This window comes from Pseudorca crassidens, chromosome 10, assembly GCF_039906515.1.
Source record: "Pseudorca crassidens isolate mPseCra1 chromosome 10, mPseCra1.hap1, whole genome shotgun sequence".
NCBI classification, from domain to species: domain Eukaryota; kingdom Metazoa; phylum Chordata; class Mammalia; order Artiodactyla; family Delphinidae; genus Pseudorca; species Pseudorca crassidens.
Genome location: NC_090305.1, coordinates 101,277,434 through 101,289,949, shown reverse-complemented (window position 1 = coordinate 101,289,949; position 12,516 = coordinate 101,277,434). Strand labels below are relative to the sequence as shown.

Below are 12,516 nucleotides of genomic sequence, written 5' to 3'. Positions count from 1 at the left end.
CTCTCCTGTTCAAGATGTTCTTCAAGGACTCTGAAGGGCATTAGGATTAAGGCCCTTTAAGAACTCAGATTTGGGAAAAAGAAAAACATAATACCGCAGGGACTGGCTGAACTAAATGGTGATCCGTAACAAGTCATGGGCAGACGCGCACCTGGAATGGAGAGCTGAGTCCGTGTCACGGAACGGTACTTTGGTGACGGTGGCCCTGGGCAGCTCCACGGTTCCTTACCAAGTGTCCACACCTGGGACTCCACTTTCTCCTCTCGACGGCTCCGCAGCCTTTATCAGCCCCCTTCTGGAGATGCACACACCAAAGCCCCAAAGACAAACTGTCTGGACTGAGATCACACCAAGTCACAATAAGGACCACCAGGGATGTCACACCGATGGCCTGCGGGCCGAATGGGTCCCACACGCGTTTGGTTGTGTGCTTTGGGGACGGGGAGTAGGTATGTGTTTTCCAGTTTACTACAAGTCCCACCATGACCGTCACCTTGTTCCTGACCTCTTTACTCATTTCTTTGACCTGCATGGCCCTCCATGGCCTTTGAGTTCGCAATCCTAATATATAGGAGCAGTCTAGTCACTCCAGAGAGCTCTTTTCTCAAAGTGGTACAAGAAGGGGTTACTGCTGCCCCTTCCCTAGGAAATATGCAAAATTTGGGGGTTGGTTAAAAAAGCGAGGTCAGCAATATGAGTTTATATTTGGGAAACAACAAATCCTATTGTTCTTATAATACAGCTCAGTTAGATTTAAAAAAATGTTGAGAGACATTGCTTCAGAATATTTTGCAAGAATGAGGAGGGAGTGTATTTTCAGAGTCGAGTAAGGGTCAGATTCCTGGGTCTCAAACATTTCCCACAAGAGAAAGCTAATTTTGTTTTTAAAAGACTCAAGCGAATGCTCACTTTAGCCAACACATCTGTTCCTGATTCATTCACCAAGCTTTCTAAAGGAATCTTTATAGCATGAATCCCCCCTTCTTTGTCAAGCGAAAAAGCCCATGTAGTGAGAAGCACCTATCCATTTGGGAAAGTGAGATTTTTATTAAGTAAACGTCCTTAAGTCCCACGAACAATGAAGAAATGCATGAGTAACTTCCACTTGAGAAGTCAAGGGTACTCAGAGGTTTATTTGTCACGAGACAAGACGGAATAGGGCAGTGGTTCACGGCACTGGCCTTGAGGTCAAGAAAACCTGGTTTTGAGTCTCAGTTCGGATGCTGCGTGACTACAAAACCTCTCTAAGACAGAGGTGATGATATCTATGTTCATGGCCACTGTGACAATTACATGGGAGACAGTGTAAAGTGGTTCATACAGAGCCTGGTACATAGTACTTGCTTGTTACCTGGCAGAGATTATAATAAATCACCTGATTAGGGCTAGTATTATTACTTTTTAAGATAGTTATGGGAAAAAGTCCTGGGCAGAATGCCACACTTATCTTTTTTTTTTTTTGGCGTTATGCGGGCCTCTCACTGTTGTGGCCTCTCCCATTGCGGAGCACAGGCTCCGGCCGCGCAGGCTCAGCGGCCATGGCTCATGGGCCCAGCCGCCCTGCGGCATGTGGGATCTTCCCGGACCGGGGCACGAACCCGTGTCTCCTGCATCAGCAGGCGGACTCTCAACCACTGCGCCACCAGGGAAGCCCCACACTTATCTTAATGCACATGCAACCGATAAAAGGGAATGGTTGAGCCACTGGCAGACGCCAATCACATCAAATTCTCAAACTGCTCATTAAACACGGTTCCTGAAGTGTTCATGGGTACCTATCCCTGTAATTAGCACGTTTGCTCAAATCCCGTTAAATGTCAACCGTCTTCATTTGTCCACAGAATGAATCTCCCTGACTCTCTCCCGCCTGCCGACGATGGAGGGGTCAGAACCTGGGCGCTTGGCCTCACTGCTTTCCATGCACCCTGCCATCCAGCCTCAGGAGCAGCAGCGAACAAACGACGCTCCCTCTCCAGGAACCCAGGAACAGGTTTCTACTCTGGGGGTGGATCTGCTCAGACAGGTTTGTGGTACCAAACAAAATGGTTGCTTGCCTCTAAGTAAGCAGGATCCCAGCTCTCACCACTGCTTTTGAAATAGCCCAAAACGCCTGAGTCCAGCACCCTCTTTCTGCTTCCAAAATGGAGTGGGGTTGTCTGCCAGCTTGCATCCCATCTTTGCCAGCATGCAAATGATATACTTTGGGGTTTCTTGGGGTGTTAACCCCATGATCCCCAACCCCCAACTAGGGAAGTGAATATATTGCACCAGCAGTTCGGGATAGAGAAATGAAGAGTGTGGGTGAGAGTATTTATTTTCCACGGGGCTGCAGCGCAGGGTCCTGTGGATAGCCGGCATAGAGCAAACACGGTTTCCCCGGATGTGGTTTGCAAATAGGCTTCTAGGGACAGCACATTTAAAGTGAGGTACACCAATCATGCCTTACAAAGACAAAATATTTATTTATATTTTTGGTGATGGGGACTGTTCATTTGTTCTGCTGATATTCACTAGCCTGGAATGAAGATCCCTGTTATTTATTGCTCTCGCACTTGTTTTAGCCAATTTCACTCTTCCAACACCACACCTTACAAGCTGATACACGGTTGGGAGCAGACCCTTCTCCAAGCCTCTTCTCTTTGGTTAATAACAGTGACTGTTTGTGCTCAGCAGTGGGGCTTGATGCTCTTCCTACCTTACCTTATTTGGTCTCATAACAATCATAAGAAGTAGGTCTTTTATTACCCATTTTACAGATGCGGACACTGAGGCTCAGAGAGGTGAAGTGACTTGCCCTGGGTCACACAGCTAGGATACGGGAGGGCGGGCTTCGACTTTGGACTTACTGTTTCCCATTCATCTTGGGCTGGAATTGTTGCTCCTGGCCCACCAGAATCTTCATGTTTGAGACTCTTCTCAACAGTCTTTCGAGAGGTCCACGTGCTCCGAGTACACTGTGTCCCCAACTGCCCTCCCTCTCGCTGTGCCCCCTTACGGGCCCTCTGTAGCCTAGACTCCCTGAAGCCACTGGAGGTTTGAACGCCAGCTCTATCTCTTGCCCAGGTATGTGACCTGGGTGAAGTCACTTGCCCCCTCTGCACCTCACTGTGCACCTCTATGAAGTGAAGGAAATTATCCCTTTCTGCGAGGTTGTAGCAAGGATGCTTCCAGACAAAGCAAGTTTCCCCGCAGCTGCCCTCACTACCAGCCTCTTTCTTGGGGAAGCTCAAGCCCTAGACACAGTCCCCTCCACTCACTCGCTCGCTCTAGCAGCTCCTGAATCAGCATTCAACACACATCACTCTGCCTTGTGCAACGCCATTATCTCCTGAGGACACAGGCTCCATTGCCATGGCAACCAGAGTCCTTCCAACAACTCTATTTAATGATTTCTCAGCAGCAGAGCCGGGCTGGCTTGGGGCAGGGGAAAGAGCACGGGGTTAGGGGTTAGGAGCTCTGGGTCCCAGCACCTGCAGGCCTTAGACCCCCCTCCTCTCTAGGCCTCAGTTTACCCATCTGTAACAGAGGTGTCTGAAATGGGTGGCTTCTGTGACTTTCTCTGGCCTAGAAAAACCTGAGAAACAGATTTCAAGGTCCAGGAAGCAGGAGGCAGGGAACCAGAGTTACTGAAGAGGATTGAAGGTTTGAGTGACATTTTACATCCACAAGAAGAACCAGAAGCTGCCTTTGGTGACCACGTTCTCTCCTGAGGAGTTGCCATCACAGCCCTCGCTGTACCCAACTTGCAGGTGTGCAAACTGAGGCTCAGGGAGGGCAAAGGGGTCCATGGGCACCAGCAAGTAAAAGGTCCGACTCCCGGAAAGGCAGGAAGGGTGGTGCCTAGGGAAGTGTGACAGTCCCCTGCCTGTCCCTCTGCTCCATTCAGCCCACGGCTGGTTTTGCTCTGGCCCCCACTTGTGTGGCCTCTGGCTCCCACTTAAGGAGGCACATAGACAATCACAAGCAAGAGCTAAGCACCTGCTACGCGTCCCTAACTATTCTGGGCACCAGAGACGCCAGAAGACATGGCATTCCTGCTCCTGGTTTACCTCCATGACCCACAGTAGGGCCCAGCACACAGCAGGTGCTCAAACTTTTATATGGTCCAGTTGTTGGCCCACATCTGCCTCTGACCCCCCAGAGGCCTCTAAGAAAATCTCCCAGAGCAGATACCGATGTCTCAGCTCCAAGGAGCCGCTGCGGACCCCATGCTGGGGAGGGGCCAGTGCGAACGAGGCTTTGTGACTCCTGGCTGGCTCCCGGGTTGGGGAGGGGGCGTTTCTGCCTTGGCGCAGGCTGATGGCGCTGCTTTTAGGCACACCCGTGGCCAGCCCAGTGGCGCTATTTAACTCCTCCCGGGCTGGCGTTTTGGTTTAATACCCGCGGCATAATTAACAGTGCTGCATCTGCTCTGTCATTAGCGGCATTCACTGCCATTTGGAAAAAGGGCTCTTAGTTTCCCAGTCATTAGTCTCAGGGACGCTATTATGGGGAAATGGAGGAGGAAGTGGGGCACGCAGCCCCCCTTTACCTCTTGGAGAGCTGGCGCCGGGCACAGGGAGCAGCCGATCGACGTGTCCGGTCCAAACCCCTTGGCTTTACAGACTGAGAAAGCGACGCCCAGATTAGGGAAGGAGCCGGCCCACTGTCCCCCAGGCTAACGGGCAGCCCGCATAGGAGGCAGCTCTCCCGCCACTTCCTGGGGTCTGCAAGCCCAGGCCTCGGGTCTCCCAGCACCTGTCAGTCAGGGGGCGACCCGGGCAACCACAAGAGTGCCCTGGGCTCAGGGTCCTACTGAGGATCCTGGGACATGGCTTGTAAAGTGCTGGGCTCAGCGCTGCATCAGCGCTCAACACCGGGGCTTGTACAAGTCTGATGACTGCGTGTCACAGCACTGAGACGACCTGTTAGGAGCGTACGTGCAGTACAATGAGTGCATTTAAATTCCTTCAGTAAAAAATAAATAAATAAATAAAGTCCTTCAGTAAGACTGCTTCTTCTCCATCCCCAAGCCCACTTTAAAAAAAAAAAAAAATCATAGGTGGGTCCTTGACCTCAAGCTCTGGAAACAGCCAACGCGAGCGCTGAGAGGCTCGGGCGGCGCCGAGGGCTGGACGCAGGTTGGACAGCGCACAGCGCATGGGAAGCGGCGGCCTCTGGCTGTGGTCACTTTTGTGTTGTTTATCCTCCGCCTCACTGAGTGAAAGCCCCACCTCCCCCTACTACGCTCTCACTCAGGTGCTCTCCAGAGGCAGCAGGGGCGTGGGAAGCACAGGGGGCTGGCATCAGCAAGTCCTGGGTCTGAACCCTGCTGTGTACCCCGGGGGGAGCGATTCCACCTCCCTCAGCCTCAGGGTCCTCCTCCGGCCTATGGGGACAGCAACACTGATCCCCTAGCACTGCTCTCACCAGCCTCGGGCGGCCCATGACTGATGCCTGGGAGGTGCTCCTGCACCAGTGGTCAGGGCTGGGCTGGCCACGCAGCCAGGGGACATGTCAGACCCTCAAGTGTCCCTGCCACCCCCAGAAGGAAGCCCCTAGACCTCGTGATATTCCACAGTCTTCAGCATGGGCAGCAGTCCATGGGCAGACAGGAAGGGGGTACGGGCCAGGGTGAGTGGTTTGCATCCCATTCCCCCATCCCTTCCCTTCCCTCTTGGGTGGGGCAAGACTCCAAGGCACAAAGCGGGTCCCAAACCACCCGAGGCTCACATACAAACACTTGCCCACACCTCTCCTGGTTACCAGGGCCCTTGATCTTTCTAGATGATCTCACAGGACCCCTGGTGTTCATTTTCATCTAAATCCATCTAGATACACACACGTGTGCGTGTGCCCGAGCATCTGAAAGCAACCATACTTCCTTTCCCCGGGTGCTGCCACCGCTGGGGAGTCCTGGCCAGATGAGCACACTTCAGACCCCAAACTGGATGCGACGGAGGACATGTCAGCTGCTGGCCAGAGCTCAGGGGAGGCTAGAACAAGATCAGGGACCCTGTCCTTCAAACCTCACGCTGTGCCTTTCCACACTATCTGGCAGGCTTGACCCCGGTGCTGTGTTCTGCCTCCTACAAATCGAGGCTCCTCTGGGTTCCTTCCAAGGGGCTACCTGGTGAATTCGGATTCGGGCTTAGGAAAGGTGATTCCCCTCAACTGGGAAACCAGAGGTCATGGGTGAGGGTGTTCAGGGCTTGCAGAGCTCCTGTTTCCCCAACCAAAAGGTGGAGATAATAATAGTAGTAATAATAATAATAATATTGCTTTCACCTGGAGCTCCCAGGGCTCATGCAAACTTCAATGGAAAGCATTTTGTGAAATTCTGCTTAAGCGTTAAGTGTGTGTGTATTTTACGTGTGTGCAAAGAGGCCTCATCTGAGTCAAGGTCATTCTGATTTGGGCTTTTTGAGAAAAGTCACTTACAGAAGATGTCTCTTTTTGTCTGACAGAGGACCGTTCTCCAGGATATCAAGAACCATATTTTCTTCCCCTGGCATACTTCATACAGGAGCAAAAGAAAGAACAGCCACAAGAGCTTTTTTTTTTTTTTGTAAACCGTGTTGTTCTGATGACTGGGAGAATTGCTTTCAGCACTAAGTTCCAGAAAACTGCAACACTGATACCAAATGTCATTTCTCACCTTCTTGTGGCTGCTGCCTTCTCCCTGCACAGAACCTCCTTACCAAACAATAAGGCCATGAAAGCAACCCGCTGTCAATGTCTTTCCAGGCATCTTTGACCTTGAATGTCCCTCTGGTAAGAACTCAGTTATCTCCAGAGTTGGCATGCGACACCAATCTTGCAGACACTGGGCAGCTGACAGGTGGGCAGAGCTGCAGGTCACTGTCCGAAGCAGCCACTAACTCCTGCATCCTCCAGGCTGACCTGCATGCCAGGATCTCATCCAGCCCCGGAAGCTGGGAGCCCCTTCTGTAGCCAAGACGGTCCCTGGCACCCTAAATGTGGCCCGTTCCACCTAGCTGCACACCCCCTGCTTGCACAGGGCTCCAGCCAATCGCTCCACAAGGCCTGGCCTCCTTGTAATTTCCAATTTGTGAGAAATGTAAAAATAGAAGGCCATTCGCTGCAGGCAGCTCTCATCAAATCGGATGCCACTTTCGTGTCATGTCAGATCACGGTACACAGAGCTGACGGCTTCCTCGGCTGCTCTCGATGGCTTCCAGAGCAGCAAGAGGGTGGTGACAAACTGGGGGGCACCGAGAGTCAGGGCAAGGTGGCTGGGTGCACAACGTCAACAGCAGCTTTAAATGAATCTACAGCATAGGTCATGAATGCGCTGTACAGGGGGGCACCTGAGTGCAAATCCAACAGAGGCATTAGCAACTGAGGGACACTGGGTACAAATTCATCTCTCTGCCTCAACCTCCCCAGCTAGCAAATAGCAGCTATCACGCTACTGGCCTCCTGAGCTGTGGCAAAGCTCAACTGATGGAACGAACTGGGAAGTGCTTTCTATTGCACAGCTCCTTAAACAGGGCATCGTGGGCCTTGCCAAGTGAGCAAGGCCAGGGCCTTTTCCGTGGCAGGGGTGTCAGCACCATGTGGCCGCCTCTGGGCTCCAGGGCCATTTCCTAGGCCAGCGATCTTGCAGCAGGTGCCTAAACCTCTCTCTTTCTCAGTTTCCTCATCAGTACAGGGACAACTCCACTATGTAGCTCACGGGGTTTTGTGAAAATTAAATGCAATACTAGCAGGAAGGCACACAGCACACTCCCTGGCAGATCACCAACTTGCAATAACTCTTAGTTATAACTGTTATTGATGATATTATCATTGGAACAACATTTAGTGGGTTTTTCTTTCCTGTTTATGACTGGATCCAAGTCTGTGCTGAAACATCACAGCTTGCGTTCGCAGCTACGGTCTATGCCAGGCAACCCTATCTCCGCTATTAGCCGGCTTGCCGCTGACTCTCACCCCCTCCCCCTGCTCCGGAGGCCCTCAGGTGAGCTGGGAGTGAACATGCTGGACATTCGTAAAGCTCACAGAGGCACGTTTTCTGGGAAGCCCTAATTTGGGGTCCACATCGGGCCTCCCAGCCTTTCCCCCTCTCAAGTACCACCCTGTTTCCCACCACCTTCCAGCGACCTGCAGAGAATGGGGTAAAGGTGGCAGAAAGGCCCCTCGGCGCTGGGGCCATTTGGGGAGCTGGTGCCGAGGAATGCCACAGAGCAGTGGATGAACAGCTGATGGTCTCCCCACTGAGGGAGGTGCGGGGGGTGGCGGTGGGCTGTGGCTGCAGCTCTTTGCAATTGCTGTCGATTCAAGGTTGTTTTTATCGTGGCAGGTGTGCTCTGCCCACCGTCCAGGCAACTTGGCCCAGTTGAATGGAAGGGGCGGTTCTGACATGGGCAAAGGTTGACACATCTCTGTTTCCATCTGGGGAGCAGGGGGATTAACAGTCTCTAACTGGGTTTGGCGTTGAGATGTGGCTGAGGGAGAGGGCTTAGGTGATCAAAGGCAAGGAAGCGCTAGGCACGCCTCAGGCCAGGTGACAGGGAGGGACTCAGGCACTCCACCTGCTCCCAAGGACAAAGGGGATGGACTTTAGGATGCAGGGGGCTGGAGGCGACAGCAAGGCTTAATCAGCCGGGGATGATGCTCAGCCTGTGATCCACGCCCCACAAGAGGGACAAAATGACATCTCCAAATTCCAAGCGGCTTGGGATGTCTCTATCTCAGCTACTGAGCTCACAGACAAGCGTAGGAACAGCGTCTTTATGCGAAGGCAAGAAGCCGCCTGACACTGTGCTTTATTTAAGGTTGCTCTTAGCATATGTGGGAAGGCAAGGGAGCAGCCACTGCTCAGACGGCAGTCCAGAGGGGCCTCAGTGTCAGTCATCAAACCCTGACCATCGCCCCACCACCTCACTTTATGGAGGTGAAAAACAAGGCCCAGAGACCCATCAAAGGGGCAAAGCGTTGGCCTGGAAGTCAGAAGAGTGGGGTTCAAATCTCAACCCTGCCTCCTCCTGGCTGTGTGACCTTGGGCAAGTCACTTTCACTCTCTGTATTGCAGTTTCCTCACCTCTGAAGGGGGGGATTAGAATAGTACCTGCTGCGCAAGGTTACTGTAGGAATTATAAGCAGGATACATTGGCAGCTTTCAATACTGCATTCCTACCTTCCCATGGGGATGAGAACTTGCCCAAGGTCACCTGCAGAAAATGGCAGCAGCCCAGCTCCAAGCCAATCCTTCTAGGGCTCGTTCCTGGCCGAGGTCTCGGAGGCCGTATTTTGTAGCCTTCCAGCTCAACGACGCAGGGAGGTCCATGCTAGGCTGTCCTCACCTTCCATCTATGTAGGCTTTATTGTAAGACATTGACTGAGTGCCTGCTGGGTGCTGGGCCACGCGCACACACATTCATAGCACTTGGAGCTCCTGGTTGCCATGCGTATGAAATCCAGGGAGAGACAGGTCTATTGTGCTTCTGTCAGCTTTGAGGGACTTGCTCTTTCCTTTGCCCTCTGAGTTGCCTCCTCCTTGGCCCCTAGACGCCCCTCCCAGCCCCATCCTGAGTTCCTAGGGGACCCAGTTCTCACTGAGCCTCCAGCATGGACTAAAGGGTAGGACATCAGCAGAGATGGTTCCCTCTTCTCTCCCACAGCGGCCGCCTCTCTACTGTAATTCTGAGGGATCGCCCCACTCTCTAGATGCTCTGGCAGACAAGCCGGGCTGCGTCCCACTGCCTGGGACTCGCTGTTTGTCCTCTGAGGACTGGCCACTGAGCCAGCGCTTGGCTAGAGAGAGAGCGCTTCCTTTGTTTGCCGCCTGCCTGACAATTTCTTTCTGAGGCTCAAGGGAGGCTCAGCCATTTTGCCCCATTCCTGGGGGGGGGGGGGGGGGGGGGCGGGGTCCCTCTCACTTCTCCAGGGACTTGTATCATCCTCTGTGTGTGGGGAGGAGGGGGAGGGAGGGTCTGAGGCTGCTCTGACCAGGACCAGAGCAGGGGCTGGGTCAACCCTTCCCAGAGAGAGCATTCCAAGGAGAAAGAGGGAGTACAGATGCCTGTTGTTCCCACTGACCTCCTTTGTTCTGGAATTTGGGAGTTGGGGTGCCTTTTCACACTCCCTTATAAATGCATTTCCCCCAAAGTTCCCAGAGAATCTAAGCAATACCCCAGCACCCAACACCCCCTCTCTTGCCAAACACCCACCTTGCCTGTCACAGATAAAGGTTTACCCCAAAGTCCACTCACTTAGCCTGACACAGTCTCTGATTTGGGGGTGTCACCAAAGCTCAGGAGCCATTTTATTCAGAGCCCCCAGTTCTTCATGAAGATGAGGCTGAGCTTACCGGGAGAGGGAGAGAGAGCTCAAGCCCCACATCGGGAAGACACTAAACATCATCACTGGGCTTTTAAAAACCCAATCTTCTCCTTGGGGTTCACATCTATCTGGGGAGTAGATTAGCCCAGAGCCTCAGTGCCGGGCTGCCAGGTCTGAGTTCCTTGTCCAAAAAGCAAGCTACGCTAGAGCACGGCATCTGTGGGTGCCAGCCGTGGGGACGTGTGGGTACAAAGGGACCACGCATGAAGACCCACTGATTATTTCCCCCCGGGCAACCTCGGGGAGCAGGGTCGTCCCTTTTTCCAATCCTCGGAAAGTAAATGCCAGGATGTAAGGCAAGAAGCTGAGAATGGTCCCTGCGGTAGCAAGGAGACACCGTCCTCAACCCCTCTGAGAGACCCCCCTCACTCCACATTCCTCGGGGAAAGGAGTGGGGAGACCGCGTCGCGAGCTTCAGCGCGCTCAGCTCAAGCCCGAGCTGTGGTGTGCTTTCTAGCCAACATTTCTTGACAGCTTAAGCGGCCCTAGGACAGAAAGGAGGTGTCCCATTCTCAAGTCGCCTGGTCCCCAGAGCCCGGAGAGAACAGGAGAGGGGCACAGCTCGACCTCGGCGCAGCTGACCCCAGACGGAGAAGTGGCGCACGACTAGCCAAACGTTATCATTCTTTCCCGGGTCCCCCGCCATCCCCTGGGGATGAACGCGGCGCTTCGACGGCTCCAGCAGAATTCAACACCAGCTGGGGGTCCAAGGGGCCCGCGACCAGGAAAAGGCAGGAGATTGTAGCGACCCTCGGTCCCTCTAGTTCCCCCGGTCCCCTACGCGTCCCATGGGGATGGCCGGGGTGCGCCTCGACTGTCGGAGCGGCACCTCAGGCTCCTTCCTGTGGCCCGAGGCCGGGCGAGGCGCCGGGGCTGGAAACTCGGCGTGGCCGACCCCATCCCGCCCGGCCCGCGGCGGCGGCTCTGGGCGACCGTCCGCGCTGTCCAGCCGTCCCGGACTCTGCGCCCCGCGTCCCGAAGCCGGCAGCCCCTTCCTACCTGCGGCCGGGGCTGCGCTGCCCGCGGCGGGCGCTGCGCGGGCAGCTCGGCCCCTCCGGCGCGCTCCGGACGCGGGGCCGCTCCCGCCTCGGGCCGCGCTGCGCTCCCCAGCTCCTCGGTGCCTCAGCTCCGCGTTTCTCGCCCGCAATCTCGCTGCTCGCTCAGTCTCTCGGGGGCGGGCGGAGAGACACCGGGAAGAGAGGGGCGGGGAGTGCGGGGGGCGGGGCGCGCGGGGGGCGGGGCGGAGGGCGCGCGGGCGGGGGCGGGGGCGGGGCCGGGGCGCCGGAGCCCGCCCAGCCCGGGGAGGGGGCTGCTGCGACCCCCCGCCAGCCGCGCGACCCGTTTCCGCGGCTTCTTCGGCGTCCCTTCACCCCACTCCCTTCCTTCCACTCCTGTCTTCCCTCCTTGTCTCTCCCGTTTCCCGCTTCCAGTTCTTCGCTCTCCATCTCCCCTCCCTCCCCCCTTTTCTCTCCTTTTCTTCTCTCTCCTCTCTTCCCCGCCCCATCCGCCTCGCCCGCTCCCCTCTCCCCCTCACTCTCTCCTTCCTTCGCCTTTCGTCTGGTGGCCTCTTCCCTGCCTTGGCCCGTCTGTCTGGGTCTCTGTGTCCCAGTCCTTTTCAACATGGATTTCCCTCTTGGCTTTTCTCTCTCCAGCCTTGCTGATCTGCTTCTGATGGTCTTTTTCGTTTCTCTTTCTCTGTTTCACCCTCTTCTCTTTCTGTAGGTCACAAGGCCCCCTCAGTGGGGGTGAGGTGTGGGCTCCTGCCCCCTCCCTGCTCCCCTGCCTGTTACACAGGGAACAGTTTCTGAGCTGAAGCAACAAGGCTTTTGATCCCAGGCAGGATGTGTGCATAAGGCGGGGAGGGGCGGGTTGGTGAGGACTCCCTCTCTGCTGCCAGGGGGTGGTGGTGGAGACACAAGTGGCTATGCGTGTGGATGGACAGATGGATAAACAGATGATTAAAAAGAGAAACACAGCCTGTAACAACACCCAGGGATGGCAGCAGAACACCCCCTCCCCCTCCCCTGCCCCCCCCCCAGCCCTGTCCCCCAGGTACCCTCCTCCTTCCAGTTCTTGAGGTTTGAGGGATTGTCCCAGAGAAGCCTCTCTCCCAGCCAGTGCTCACCCAGTACCAGAGGACTCCCTCCCTACCCCTTGCCAAGTCCTGAC

At 54.9% G+C, this 12,516-nt stretch overlaps 1 protein-coding gene across 2 annotated transcripts in view; it reads right to left on the bottom strand.

Moving 5' to 3' along the window:
- Positions 1-11,498, bottom strand: part of SLC6A1 (solute carrier family 6 member 1) — a 40,362-nt gene extending 28,864 nt beyond the window's left edge. The window contains exon 1 of one of the 2 annotated variants that reach the window (XM_067755462.1): positions 11,347-11,498. The gene's annotated coding sequence lies outside the window, so the exon portion shown is untranslated. The remainder of the gene's footprint in view (positions 1-11,346) is intronic. The other variant, XM_067755461.1, reaches the window with a different exon arrangement.
- Between the last annotated feature and the right edge of the window lie 1,018 nt (positions 11,499-12,516).